Source organism: Meles meles, chromosome 3 (genome assembly GCF_922984935.1).
Source record: "Meles meles chromosome 3, mMelMel3.1 paternal haplotype, whole genome shotgun sequence".
Lineage (NCBI taxonomy): Eukaryota > Metazoa > Chordata > Mammalia > Carnivora > Mustelidae > Meles > Meles meles.
In genome coordinates, this window is record NC_060068.1 from 172581941 (window position 1) to 172595619 (window position 13679).

Consider the following 13679-nt stretch of genomic DNA (forward strand, 5'->3'; position numbering starts at 1 on the left):
AGACAGGAAGTAGGTTCCTGGTTGCCAGAGGCTGAGAGGATGAATTTCCTTTTGCGGTAAAAGATGTTCGACACTAGATAGTGATGATAATTTTACAACTTTGTGAATATACTAGAATATGCTGAATTGTACACTTTGAAATGTAAAATTAATTTTGTGTAAATAACTCAACAAGGTTGTAATCTAAAAAATAGTCTTTCAAATGTTCAAGATGGGAAAATATTTTATAAGTATAATTTTTATTAATAACATTGCCATTAGTGGGGCACCTGGGTGTCTCAATCAGTTAAGAGGCGGCCTTCAGCTCAGGTCATGATTCCAGGGTGGGGTGGAGTCCTGTACTGGGCTCCCTGCTCAGTGGGGAGTCTGCCTCTCCCTCTCCATCTACCTCTCCCCCAGCTCATGCTCTGTCTCTCTTTCTCACTGTTGCTCTCTCAAATAAATAAATAAAATCTTAAAGAAAAATAGGATTGTCATTGGTAATAGGAGCCCAGAAAAAAATATGTACAAAAAATTGGTGAAGGCCATTCTTTGACCTACTTGCTTTATGGCCGGATCAGCACCGGGGACAGCTCCCCTGCATAGGCTACGCTTTTTTTTTTTTTTTTTTAAGATTTTATTTATTTATTTGTCAGAGTGAGCGAGCACAGGCAGACAAAGAGACAGGCAGAGGCAGAGGGAGAAGCAGGCTCCCTGTCGAGCAAGGACCCGATCCCAGGCCGTCGGGATCATGACCTGAGCCGAAGGCAGCCGCCCAACCAACTGAGCCACCCAGGCTATGCTTTCAAAGGTACCATTCAAAAGGCTACCCCTTCCTACAGAAGTTTTCTAAAAGTGACATCTCTATTATGCGTTTCTTCTTTTTAACACTGTCATATATTATGGCAGACATGATTGCCTTTATATATACATATCATGAGCATTCATGCAGGCAATGAGAGCTCTGCTGCACTCCTTCATTAGTCCAGGTAGCAAGATATATTGATTGACTGTTACGTGCTGGTACTCAGTCAGCATAGCTCTTAGACAAGTCACTAGCCTCTATTTACTTCATTTCCTTACCCAAAACTTGTCAACTATTACACATGCAATAAACTTAGCCAATATTTGTGAAATAATTCCATATGGCTTGTACTCATGAAAGGTACTTTTATTACTGAATTCTTTAACAAGTCATCCCATTGTGTTAGCAGGCAATTTATTTTTTTTTCTGGGAACACAGAAGCCCAGACTTCTGTCCTGGATATACTCAGGTTATTCTGTTAACAGCCTTCCTGGCAAGAACTGTCTTCTTAAGCATGCTTCAGATGGGCACAAATTTCTAAGACATAATCTTGGATCTGACCTGGAAATGGGCCCATTTCTAAGGATGATGCACAAATGAAAAGCTATGCATCTAATCCCTCATCTTTCTAAATTTAATCCAAAGATGAATTTCAGCACGTAACTCCAGATGCATGTCCACCACACATATTTCTATATGATCAGTCCTGCCATAACAGAATTCATCTGTAGGGTGAATATAAATTTGAACCCCATCTAACACTGTTATGAAGGAATTCTATAAGATTTAACACTTCAAAATAAGAAATTACGTAGAAAAGTTCCACAAATGTTTGGACAGCAAAATTGTGTCAGGTCACATAACTTCATGTTTTCATCTGTATGACTACATCGGATTAGGTAGATAAAATGCTCTACAAAAAAGTCTAACCAAATGTGTATGGTTCTGCTTCACTGTTTTCCATTCTTACTCTAATGGCTCTATTTTCGTTGCCATTTGCTAATCTTACTCATATTTAAATATCAAAATAACTAGTACAGGATGCTTAACTCTGCCAAATTTCATAAAGTCAGATGCAGCTTCCTTAAGAAGAAAAAAAATAATTATTGATTTTTTAAAGGAAAAGAGTGGAAGGCAGCCATTTGATCTCTCAATGTCCACCCTTTCCTTTACTCTGGCTTAAGTAAAAATGTTGTGTGAAAGGTCAGAGTACATTTCCACAGGAGCCCTGGGGTTCATTAACACGAAAGTTATAAATAACACTTCTCTTCCTGAGGAAAGAAAGTGCATCAGTCTGAGTAGGCACAAACAGGAGCCCCTAACACTCTGAGATGTTGGAAGGTAGATCTTCGGTCCAAATGTTTCAAAAAGCAAAAGCTTCCCAATTCCCTAATGATTCTTTAATCCTTACCTGTTCCTTCTGTGATTATTGTTTACTTCAACTATAAGCCCATCTGACAGATCGCTGTTCTTCTCTTATGGTACACATTATTCTCAACAGTTTGATGCTTTTCCTTAACAATTTCCCCAACTTGCCTGTCTGTCCTTTGCTGTTTGTTCTCTATTCATCCCATCTGTTCTCTGTTCATTTATCCCCCTATTTCCTGCTATTGGTTTATTAGCTATACTTATACATTTCAGTTTTTAGTGGCTGTGTTAATGTTTATGACATATCTCCTTAGCTTTCCCAGTCTATTCTAAACAATAGTTGAATGTTCTGTAATAACCTTATAACAGTATACTTCCATTTTCCCCTTCCATCCTTTGTGCTACTGTTGTCGTACATTTTGCTTCCATGTGAGTTATGAAACCAACAGGTTATTTTTGCTTTACATAGTTGAATTTTCTTACAAAAATAAAATACTTTCATATTTGCCCACATATTTACCACTTTTTGTGTTCTTCATTCCTTTGTGTAGATCCAAGTTTTCATCTGGTTTTATTTTTCTTCTGCCTAAAGAATTCCCTTTAACATTGTTTCATTGATGTTCAGTTACAAAGTCTCTCAGCTTTTGTTTGTCTTAAAAAGCCTTTATTTCACCATAAGTTGATCATTTTATTTTAACATTTTATTTATTTAAATAATCTACACCCCATGTGGGGCTTGAACTCATGATCCCAAGATCAAGAGTTGCATGCTCTTCTGACTGAGCCAGCCAAATTGAATATATTAAAGGAGACTTTTTGCTAGATATAGAAACCTATGTTGACAGTACTTTATTTTTTCATTCTGTAATTTAAAAATGCCATGCCATTGTATTCTGACTTGCATCATTTCTGAATAGAAATCTGCTTTCATTCTTATCTTTGTTCCCCTGTACGCCATGTGCCTTGTTTCTCTGGCTGAATTTAAGATTTTCCTTTTATCACTGTTTTTCAGCAATTTAATTGTAATGTGCTTTGATGTGATTTTCTGTGCATGTTTATCCTCTTTGGGATTCATTAAGGTTTGTAGATCTATGGGTTCATTGCTTTTATTAAATTTGGAATTTTTTCAGCCATTATTTCTTCAGTTATTTTTCTGTCTCCCTCTCCTCCCCTCCCACTAAATTACAGTTTTCTGGGATTCCAATTACACATACAATAAACCACTTGATATTATCCTCAGGTTACTGAAGCCTTATTTTTTCCATCTTTTTTTTCCATGTTTTAGATTGAACTGTTTGTATTGCCTCATTTTCAAGTTCGCTGGTCCTTTCTCTTTCTGTGTCTCAGCGGCAGTTAATCCTGTCCAGTGAAAATTTTTTTTTTTTTCATTTCACCAATTTAATTTTTATCTCTATAAATTCCACTTGGTTCTTTTTATATCTTCATTCTCTCTCCATTCTATTCCCATTAAAGATTATTAAATATATTGAGTCTACAGTCAGTTAAGTGTCTGCCTTCAGCTCAGGTCATGATCCCAGGGTGCTGGGATCATGCCCTGTGTCAGGCTCTCGCTCATTGGGGAGCCTGATTCTCCCTCTCTCCTCTGCCTGCCACTGCTCCTGCTTGTGCTCTCTCTCTCTCTCTACTTCTCTCTCTCCCTCTCTGTCAAATAAATAAATAAAATACTTTTTAAAATATGTTGAGTCCATTTATAATAGATAATTCAAAGATTTGGGTACTAATTCCACCACCTCTGTCATTGATGGATCTTTTTCTATTGACTATTGACTCTTTTTTTTTTTCCTCCTGGTTATGGGTCCCATTTTCCTGATTCTCGGCATGTCTAGGAATTTTTTTATTGGATACTGAATAATGAGTTGTTAGGTTATTAAGTATCTGAACTTTGCTATCTTTCTTTAAAGAGCATCAGCTTTGTTCTGGAAGCAGTTAAGCCACTGGAATATCAGATGGGTTTGATCTTTTCATGGCTTTTAGAATAAATGTTTAAGAGTAGGTCAGCAGTAGCCTCTATTCTGAACTAGTTTAACCCTACTAGTAAGGTGTGACCCTCTGGGTTTCTTAAATAATCAATTTGGAAGGTGATTCTCTTGAAAGCATAAAGTTGGAAGATCCTTGGCTTGACCTTCAAAAGAGATTCACAAAATCCTCACTCCCCTATGGAAAAGTTTGAGACCACAGAGTTTTTGGGAGGGAACACAGAATGTGAGGTTGGCTGCAAGTGCACTGAAGGACCAGACATGTGGCTGTATGCTGTGAAACTGAATGCTCTTGTAAAGAAAAGTGGCTGTCAGACAGTCAATCATCAATCACAAGGTCAGGATTTCAATGTGACAATTGATTCTCTCTGTATACAAGGATTCAATAGCTTTCTGGCCGGCCACATAGATAATGCTGAACTTCCTGTTCTCTGTTGGTATACAGTGGTACTGAAGATTGTGTTAATCTAACTGTGCATCTCCTTAGGACCATCAATCTACAAATAGGAACTTAGAGGTAGGATTACAATTTTGAAGAGGTTGTCCCTCATGTGTCTTTGCTTATATTCCTAAACTTTATAAACCTCTTTAAATGGTTTTATGCAGAGAGTTCTATTCCAATTAATATTTGAAGAATATTTTGTTTCATCCATTTGAAAACACTTTTGGTTACAACTTTTTATGACTGCCTCTCATTCAACATAAAAACTGACAATGAAAGTCTCATTGTCTGGAGGTGGTTTGGAGTATAGTAGGGAAGATGGTTTGGAACCATCTGAAACTATTTCATCATATTTATTTATTTACTTATTTTTCCTGAGCTGGAGTAAGGAACTCTGGGTAAACAATAAGTAACTATGGACACAGCACCAGTAATATCCTTGTTATATGGTACTTGCTTCTTCCCACATGGATAGTCAACTTGGTGACTGAGTTCTTTGGGATAAAGCTTTAAGTCTGACTGCTTTTGTTATTGTGATTTTCATAGCACTGTTCAGCATATTTATACGTTTCATTAGGTCTTGATGATCATTAGCTTGTAAGAAATATTTCCTCTTCTCTGTATTTATTCCAGTTTTTATTATTGATGTGTAATTGACATACAATGTTATATTAGTTTCAGGTATACAACATAGTGATTCAACAGTTCTACACATCACCCAACATTCACCACAGTAAGTGTAGTTACCCTCCTTCAGCATACCACATTATTACAATATTATTGACTATATAAAAATATGGAACATTTCAGGAATCTCTACATTGCTCCAGGCTTAGTGCTTGCAGAAGCACATGGCTTTCTTTCAGCCAAAACTGCCCTTGGCTCAGTTTAGCAGTATTGTCAACCTTTGAAACGCAGGTAAGTTTAATGTGTCCAGAAATAAAGTTAGTGGATCACCCATTTACAATACCAAACTACCTTTTCTGATATCCACCACGAGGTCCTCCAAAGATTTCCCACTGTTGTTATTTACTTAATGGCTAGAAAACCACAAACGCCATCCGATCAGTGAGAACCATCACCAGGTTTACGCTTCTGAGGGTCTGAGTACTCTGGTTCCTGGCCCCAGGCTGTGTCTTAACAAACATAATATCCCGTAGAAGTCATAATAGGCATGGGGCGACAGTATTTCATTACAGTAAACACAAAACGAACTTTTGATAGAGCCACTGGGGATTCTGGGCATGAGGCAACCAGATTTGACCTTCAGGCTGACACTTCAGAGTGGGGGAGCCAGCTTCCACTACCATGAAATTTCCTACCCGTGGCACAAAGAGAATAACAAATTAAGGAAGTCGTCATGGAGCTTGGAGGAAGTAGACAATGCCAAATCCAACCTCTGCAACATGAAGTTGAAGTGCTGAGCCAGAAAGCTTTACGGAGCTAACCCCCTGCAGACTAGAAGGGTTGCTGAAAATGCACCCAGGGAAGGTTTGGAGGGCCTGTAATCCACTCACATCAAAACACTGCAGGAAAGCTCACAGGACTTTGGTTTGCTTTTTTTTTTTTTTTTTTTTTTTTTTTAAGATTTGTTTATTTATTTGAGAGACAGAGAGAGTGGGAGTGGGGAGGTGGGGGAGAAGGAGAGACTCTCAAGCTGACTCTGCACTGAGCAGGGATCCCCACCCAAGGCTTGTTCTGGGGACCCGAGATCATGACCTGAGCCAAAATCAAGAGTCAGAGGCCCAGCCAACTGAGGCACGCAGGCGCCCCTGGGCTGCATTTTGAAATACCCCATGTGTATCTTATCATCTATTTAAGCACATCAGCAGCGAGAAACCTGCACCCGAAGGTAATTGCAACCTTTTCTTCTTTTTATCTTCCACCCTGGCCACTGAGAAGACTACTTCCGGAGGGCAGCCTCGCCTGGTGCTTACCTGCCACCTTGGTGCCACCCGGCATTTGTCTTTGCTCCTCTCCAGGGAGCTCACTAACATTTTTATCAGTGAGCTTGTTCGCTGATGAGATTACTGACCTTAATTGTACGGTGATCTGAGCTAGTTCTTCTCCCACCGCTGAAGGTCACTCAGACATGGCCCTGAGCGATGAAAATATCCACATAGGATACTTACAGTTTCAAGGCACACCGTGCTCAAGCCTGCTTCCCAGAAATTTTGAACACTCGCTGCAGACACGCTGGCCTCCCGCGCTGGCCACACATGATTGGACAGCGTGGGGCGTGTGGTTCAAGGCCATGCATGGGCTGAGCCCATGGGCTTCTTTGGGAGTTTGAACTGATGGACTACCATGCAGTTTCCTTCGGTGGTAGGAGCAGCCTCGTGTGCCAGGAGGAGGAAAACTGGGAGACAGAGGTGGAGACAGACTGAGGGGGGCGGGGAGAAAGAGAGAAAACGTGTGTGGGGAGACCCTGAAATCGTGAGCGATGAGACCATCTCTCATACCAACTGTGAGAGGCACAGCTGCAAACCTTAATTCTTGGCTCTCTAGGGCCCAAGCAACTTCCTGGGAACTGCCTTGTGCTCTGTGGGATTCTCCCTATCCAACTCACTTACCTGGGCTTCTGTCGTCCCAACCCACGCTGCAGGAGCAGGAACAGAGCCCGGACTATGTCAGGAGCTCCTATTTCTGGCATTCTTGATAAGACTCGGGCAATATTTCCTACTAGTGATACAGCAGCCGCTCAAGCTCCTGTTTCTCATTCACAATAAAGCCCACACAGGACTGGAATTCATGGATTAGTCCAAAGTTCTTCCTCATTGCAGAAATTTAGCCTGTGACCCCTCTTCTGCACCCCCCCCAATATATGAGCCCTGTGCAGACCAAGGAGAACGGTGGTCTTTTGGAGCTGGGAAGACCGTCAGAAACGAGGTATAATGGGGGGATCTGGTTAACACAGTCTGGTGGAAACACCTGTTATTTAATTACGCCGCCGCCCCCCCCCCCCCCCCCCCCCCCGTCTCACTTGCCACCAGGCTGCCCGGGCCACACCAGCCTGACCCCGCATCGCTGTCTCCAACCTGGGTCCTGGGCGGAGGCTCCGCAGAGTCCAGGTTGAGGTCAGGCTCCGCCCACAGGCATGGAAGATGGCACGTGTGTTCACCGGGTCCCTTAAGGTTCTGTCCCTTTTTAGAAGTCCATGACCCCCACTTCATAACATCTTCCAAAGGCAATCATTTATTTAAAAACCTGTTTCTAGGTCTAGTCAGTGTCCTTGGTTAATTTTAAGCTCACTAGAGATACAATGTTAGCAAAGCTGGGTTTGACCTCTAACGTCCTCTGTGGTCATTCTGTAGGTCACCCCGACTTGAGGAGTGCGCCAGGTTATCAATAACCAGGAAGCCTCTCTCCCTGGGACGTCTAAAAACGTGCTTTTTTAAAGTCCTGGATCAATCAAAAGAAATTTCAGGGAGAAATACTCCCGCTATTAGAATCTTTGCTTTTTTAAAGTCGTAACAGCTGTGCTTAGCTGTCTTCCGCTTTCGATGGGGAATCCATTTGGTATTTGTGTGCGGACTGTTCTCTTCACAACGATACAAGACCCACATCCCTTCCCACAGGAGTTTGAAATCCAGTAAAGAAATAAAGTGTGATGATGAAAATTTTTGTTAGCACCAAAAGCCGAAATCAAAATGAGGTTCTTGCTACTTTCTGCCAAGGGACTGTAGAAACCTATGAATGAGGGGGGACGTCAGCCCCCTCCGCCTCCCCCGGACGTGCCCGGAGCGAGGCACACACGGTGTGACTCCACACAGCGTCTCGGTTGGACCAATCACGGCAAAACCCCCACAAAACAACACCACAAATGCATTGCCCGAAGTCTGAGCAAATTCCAAACTCCCAGATAAAGAGCATCAGAATCTATCGATTCTTGCCTGAAACTCCTATTTCAGTGCTATTAAAGTGCGTTCTCGAGACCAGCATCACACCGTGAACCCTTCCTCCTCAGCCTGCAGTAACGCCGACCTCGACAGGAAGGACTGAGAAACTTCTTTTATAGCAACTTGATCTCGGTGTAACATTTTTACTATATTTCTACAAAAGTGGCAGTCTGCAGAGCATTGAAAAATTTGAGAACTTGTCTGTCCCTTGTCTGTCCCTGCTCTGGCACCGTTTTCAAAGGGAAAAAGCCGCTTTCCTTCCTGCTCTGGAAAGAGAATCGTGCAGGGTTTCCTTTTTTTGCACGCTACGTCGAGTATCTTTCCATTCACCTGCACTGGTAAAGACTTGCGGGAGGGACAGCCAAAAAAGGAGCTACTACAATAACTGGTCTCATAAGCAGGTTCAAGCGTTCCGTTATTACCTTGTGAAATTTAAACCAAGTGGAAACATCAATTTCTCATTTACCTGCCACCGACTAATGCATTAAACGTGGCTCACACATCCACCAGAATGAGGTTTTCTTTTCATCTGTCTAGCGTGTTAAATGGTAGCCAAAGGTCGCTTCCCTTCCATTTACCTACAATGATAGGAATATCTTATAAAACCATTTTCAGCATCCATCAGCTCATCTCTGCACCTTTTTCATTTAAAGGAGTCATCAATGCATCTACTTGGAGCCACACAGTGAAAGTTCCAGAACATTGAAGCAACTTTTCTGGTCTTTGCTCCGGCTGTCAGTCACTTTACACCAGCTGCTTCTCTTCACCTGGCCCTGAGGGCCTTTCCACGGAGCTCAGTCCAGCAGAGAAGCCAGCACCCGGAGGAAATTCGTGCACGTGTTGATGGGTGCATGAAGCAGTTCCCAAGCTGTTTCCCAGATTTGTCCTGGGGGATGGCGGTGATAACAAGAAATGGAGCCGGGAAAGTCTCAGGCTTTTGTGTTCTGATAGATTTGTTGATCGCTGCTTAGGTGCGATGGGGTAAAGCTATACCATGTGTACGTAGCATCTTCGCATCGCCGATTTGACCCTCCTGCCCCCTTTCCAAACTCCAGGGTGAACAAAACTGTAAAATGCTACACTCGCACCTAGTTTTAACCACCGAGCTCTATTTGGTTCCATCTAAATATTCCATGTGAAGCTTTATAAGTTAGGGGCAAAAAAAAAAATTATTTACAAATAACAAACGATTTCAATGGAAAAAAAAATATTTCTGTACTAAGGAATGCTTCTTGGAACCCATTCCTGGTTTAAATAAGCTCCCGGTGCAGATGGGTTTTACAGCCCGTCTAGACAAAGCTGGAAATACTTACAGCAAGCATTTTTGTTTGTTTGTTTTAAATCTTAGGAACTCTTCTTGACTAACGTTTCCAAGAATCATCACAAGTAAGTGACGCTGGTGGAAGCAAAATGACTTAAAGAACAGCCCCGGCCCCAATGACATTGACCATGAAGACCAAGAGACCAATTATATACAGAAAGTTCAGTATTTACTTATTATTAATTTATTTATTTATCTTTAAGGTAATCTCTATGCCCAACGTGGGGCTCTGAATTCACGACCCTAGATAGAATCACATGCTCTACCTACTGAGCCAGCCAGGCACACCCCCCGCCCCCCAAAAAGCTGGTCTTTAAACAGAGAAGAGCATTTCTCCAGAGACACCAGCCAGGACAAAACTTGAAGTGCCATGTGCGGGTCACCCACTGAGATGTTTGCACCACACTCGTTCCAACAGCGCTCTCCGTTCCACACAGTCTGTGACCTTCAAGCGCGGACACACGGCTCCCGCCTTGGGCTGTTCCGCAGAGCGCTTTGGTCCAGGGGCTGTCCGGTGTGGGAGGGAGTGAGTGGTTTTCCATTACTTACAAACCCATGTTGATATTAAACATAAACGTAATCCCCATAAGCTTTCCAGTCCTCAGCCTACAGGATAGGATGGGATTAAAACCAAAGTGAAATAAGGGAAGACCCAACCGCTTTGAACAAGTAACATGAAAGTGATTGCACAATGTGGACCCACTTAATTTTGTGTCTGACTACAAAACCATCCTTGTGAAGAAAATAGGACTTGAAGGAAACTGAATGTCTGTGGAGAAAAGTATGCCTAAATACTTTTTAGGTAATGAAACGATACTCGGTACTCAGGTAATGAAACGATAGCCGACTAAATGACAAGTAATCCAGGAGACTGTTGAAGTTTGAGATCCGTGAAAATATGCATGTGGTTATTTTTATGTTTTACACAGTAAGTAGTCGCAAGCAGCGTGAAGCGCATTCTTGTGAGGACAATCATACCCGCTGAGGAACTCGCTGGTACTAATTCTGAATTAGTCATTTCTATATTCTTATTTGTACAGGTTTTCACATATCAGCTTCGTTATCGGTTCAAAAATTTACCTTTTTTTTTTTAAGATTTTATTTATTTATTTGACACAGAGAAACACACGGAGAGAGGGAACACAAGCAGGGGGAGTGGGAGAGGGAAAAGCAGGCTTTCCACCAAGCAGGGAGCCTGACGCGGGGCTCAGTCCCAGGACCCTGAGATCATGACCTGAACCCAAGGCAGACGCTTAACGACTGAGCCACCCAGGCGCCCCAAAATTTACCGTCTTTAATATGGAATTCCCAACATTTCCAGCATACTCAGAAGTCAGATTTTTTTTTCTTCTCTAAGATTAGCTTGGACAGAATTAAAATGGTCTTTTTCTTTGATCCCACTAAAATATGAGAAAGTCACCTGATATAGAACAATAATTATTTTCACAAAAATTCTTTTGCAAGCAAATCCTTGGAGAATTAATGTGAATTCCCCTTGATTTGGACTGCTCTTCCCTCCCTGAGGCCGGGCAGATCCTACACTGGTTGGTCTGGGGTCTCCCCTAGAGAAGGCTCTGCGGCTTCCCCTCTTGGTGGAAATGACTTTGGTTCGAGACTATGAAACCCCACATCCAAGAAATGCAAGTCTCCGGGTGGCCCAGAATTAATACAGTTTCTTGGAGACCTTTTTTTTTTTTTAATATTTTTATTTATTTGACAGACAGAGATCACAAGTAGGCAGAGAGGCAGGCAGAGAGAGAGGAGGAAGCAGGCTCCCTGCTCCGTGGGGCTCAATCCCAGGACCCTGGGATCATGACCTGAGCCGAAGGCAAAGGCTTTAACCCACTGAGCCACCCATGCGCCCCTCTTGGGGACCTTTTAACTGACGGTGTTCCTAGGATGAAACCAGAAGTCACCTTTAATTGTTTCTTTACTTTGAAGATGAAGTAGAACAGGATCTGCCTGACCCATTTGGTCCCCTAAACCTCCTTCACATTGGATTTCTGCATGGAAGTCTGGAGAATACACTGAGATGAGAACAACATGATACAAATTATGTGAGAATCAGAAGAAATCCAAGTGCCAGACGGTGGAATTAAACTTGCCCCCTATCAAAAAAGTCTGTCTCTCTTTTTTAAAGATTTTATTTATTTATTTATTTGACAGAGAGTGACACAGCAAGAGAGGGAACACAAGCAGGGGGACTGGGAGAGGGAGAAGCAGACTCCCCGCCTAGCAGGGAGCCCAATGCGGTGCTCGATCCCAGAACCCTGGGATCATGACCTGAGCTGAAGGCAGACGCTTAACAACTGAGCCACCTAGGTGCCCCCCAAAAAGTCTATCTTGAAGATAAAAAAAGTTATGAGGATGGATGTTGGTGATGGTAACAGAACCGTGTGAATGTCTTTAATGTCACTGAACTGTATATTTAAAAGATGATTAAATTGGCAAACTTTATGTTATGTACATTTTGCCTCAGTAAGTCAGGCAGTCTTACACTGGTATTCATACCCATGTATGGACACATATGGTCAGAATTTCAGTGAGAAATATATTCTAAACCAGAAAGAAACAGGGTGCCTACGTAGCTCAGTCAGTTAAGCCTTCAACTCTTGATCTCAGCTGGGTCTTGAACTCAGGACTGTGGGGTTTGAGCCTTGCATTGGGATTAAATAAAATTTTTTTTAAAAAATCAGAAAGGGACAAGGACATATGTTTTCATTTTTGCTGTAGTTTTCTCATCATTTAAAACATATAAGGTTAGAAAAACATTAAATGTTGGCATCACACAGGAAATTCACCTCCAAGTTACTGCTGGCCTTTAAATGTGGTGGTAAATTTATACACACTTCCTTCTAATTAGTTTGTTATTCACTATACGACTGAATTAAAAACAAAACCATAAACACCCAGTACCTCCTCCCTTAAAATCTTGCTTGGACAACTTCCCAAAACATAGCAATGATTTACACGTTGTTACTTTTTACTTTCCTTGTATCGAAATGTCTTTTTTTCACAATCTGGTTTCACCCCACCCTGCCCTGCACCCCCCAACACATTAAGGAGAAACATGATTGGTTAATAGATCACAGAGCCCTCTGCCTATCCCTGGGGAGAAGCTTTTCCTTTCAATCCTGGACTGATGTGGAAATCCCTAGATTGGGTAAGGAGACACGAGGTCAGTGGTCATGTCCAAGTGGCAGGTAGGTGCCCGGACAGCTCGAATGGAAGCGTAAGTCTAGAACAGACAGTCCAGGAATATCACAGTAGCCTGCAGCAGTCTGTCGTCACATCTGCTCATGAGCACAAAGGATGGAGTTCATTTTTTCTCCTCCCAGTGATAGATCATGGGGATAGCTTTGGGCAGGACCAATGAAATAACAGGAGTTATGCAAAATCATAGACACTTCTAAGCAGGAATGCACTGTAAAAATCAATTAAGAACTCCTAAAAAAGAAAAGAACTCCCATTTCTTGTGGCTGTCAAGGTAACACGAAGCCCCTTGGTCTGAGATGATTGCTTTCCAACTCTTCAACCAGAAAATGAAATGACAGTAGGCACGATACAACAAACCATCGGACGTCTAGCTTAAGTAGGACACTGATTATCCTCAGTGCAAAAGAATCTGGATGCTATCCTCATATACCACAGCATGTAATGTCCCTTATTGTATTTACAGAGGACACACTATGAACATGGGAGGAAACATTAACATCAAAAATGTTAAGTCACTCTTAGAAGGGATTTGTACCTTTGAAGTAGTATAACACTGGCCAAGGTTTTAAAAGTTACTTTGTATTTACTGAAACTCAAGACAGACCAGCAAAGTACCTTCAAAATAAAGATTAACAAAATAAACTAGAAAACT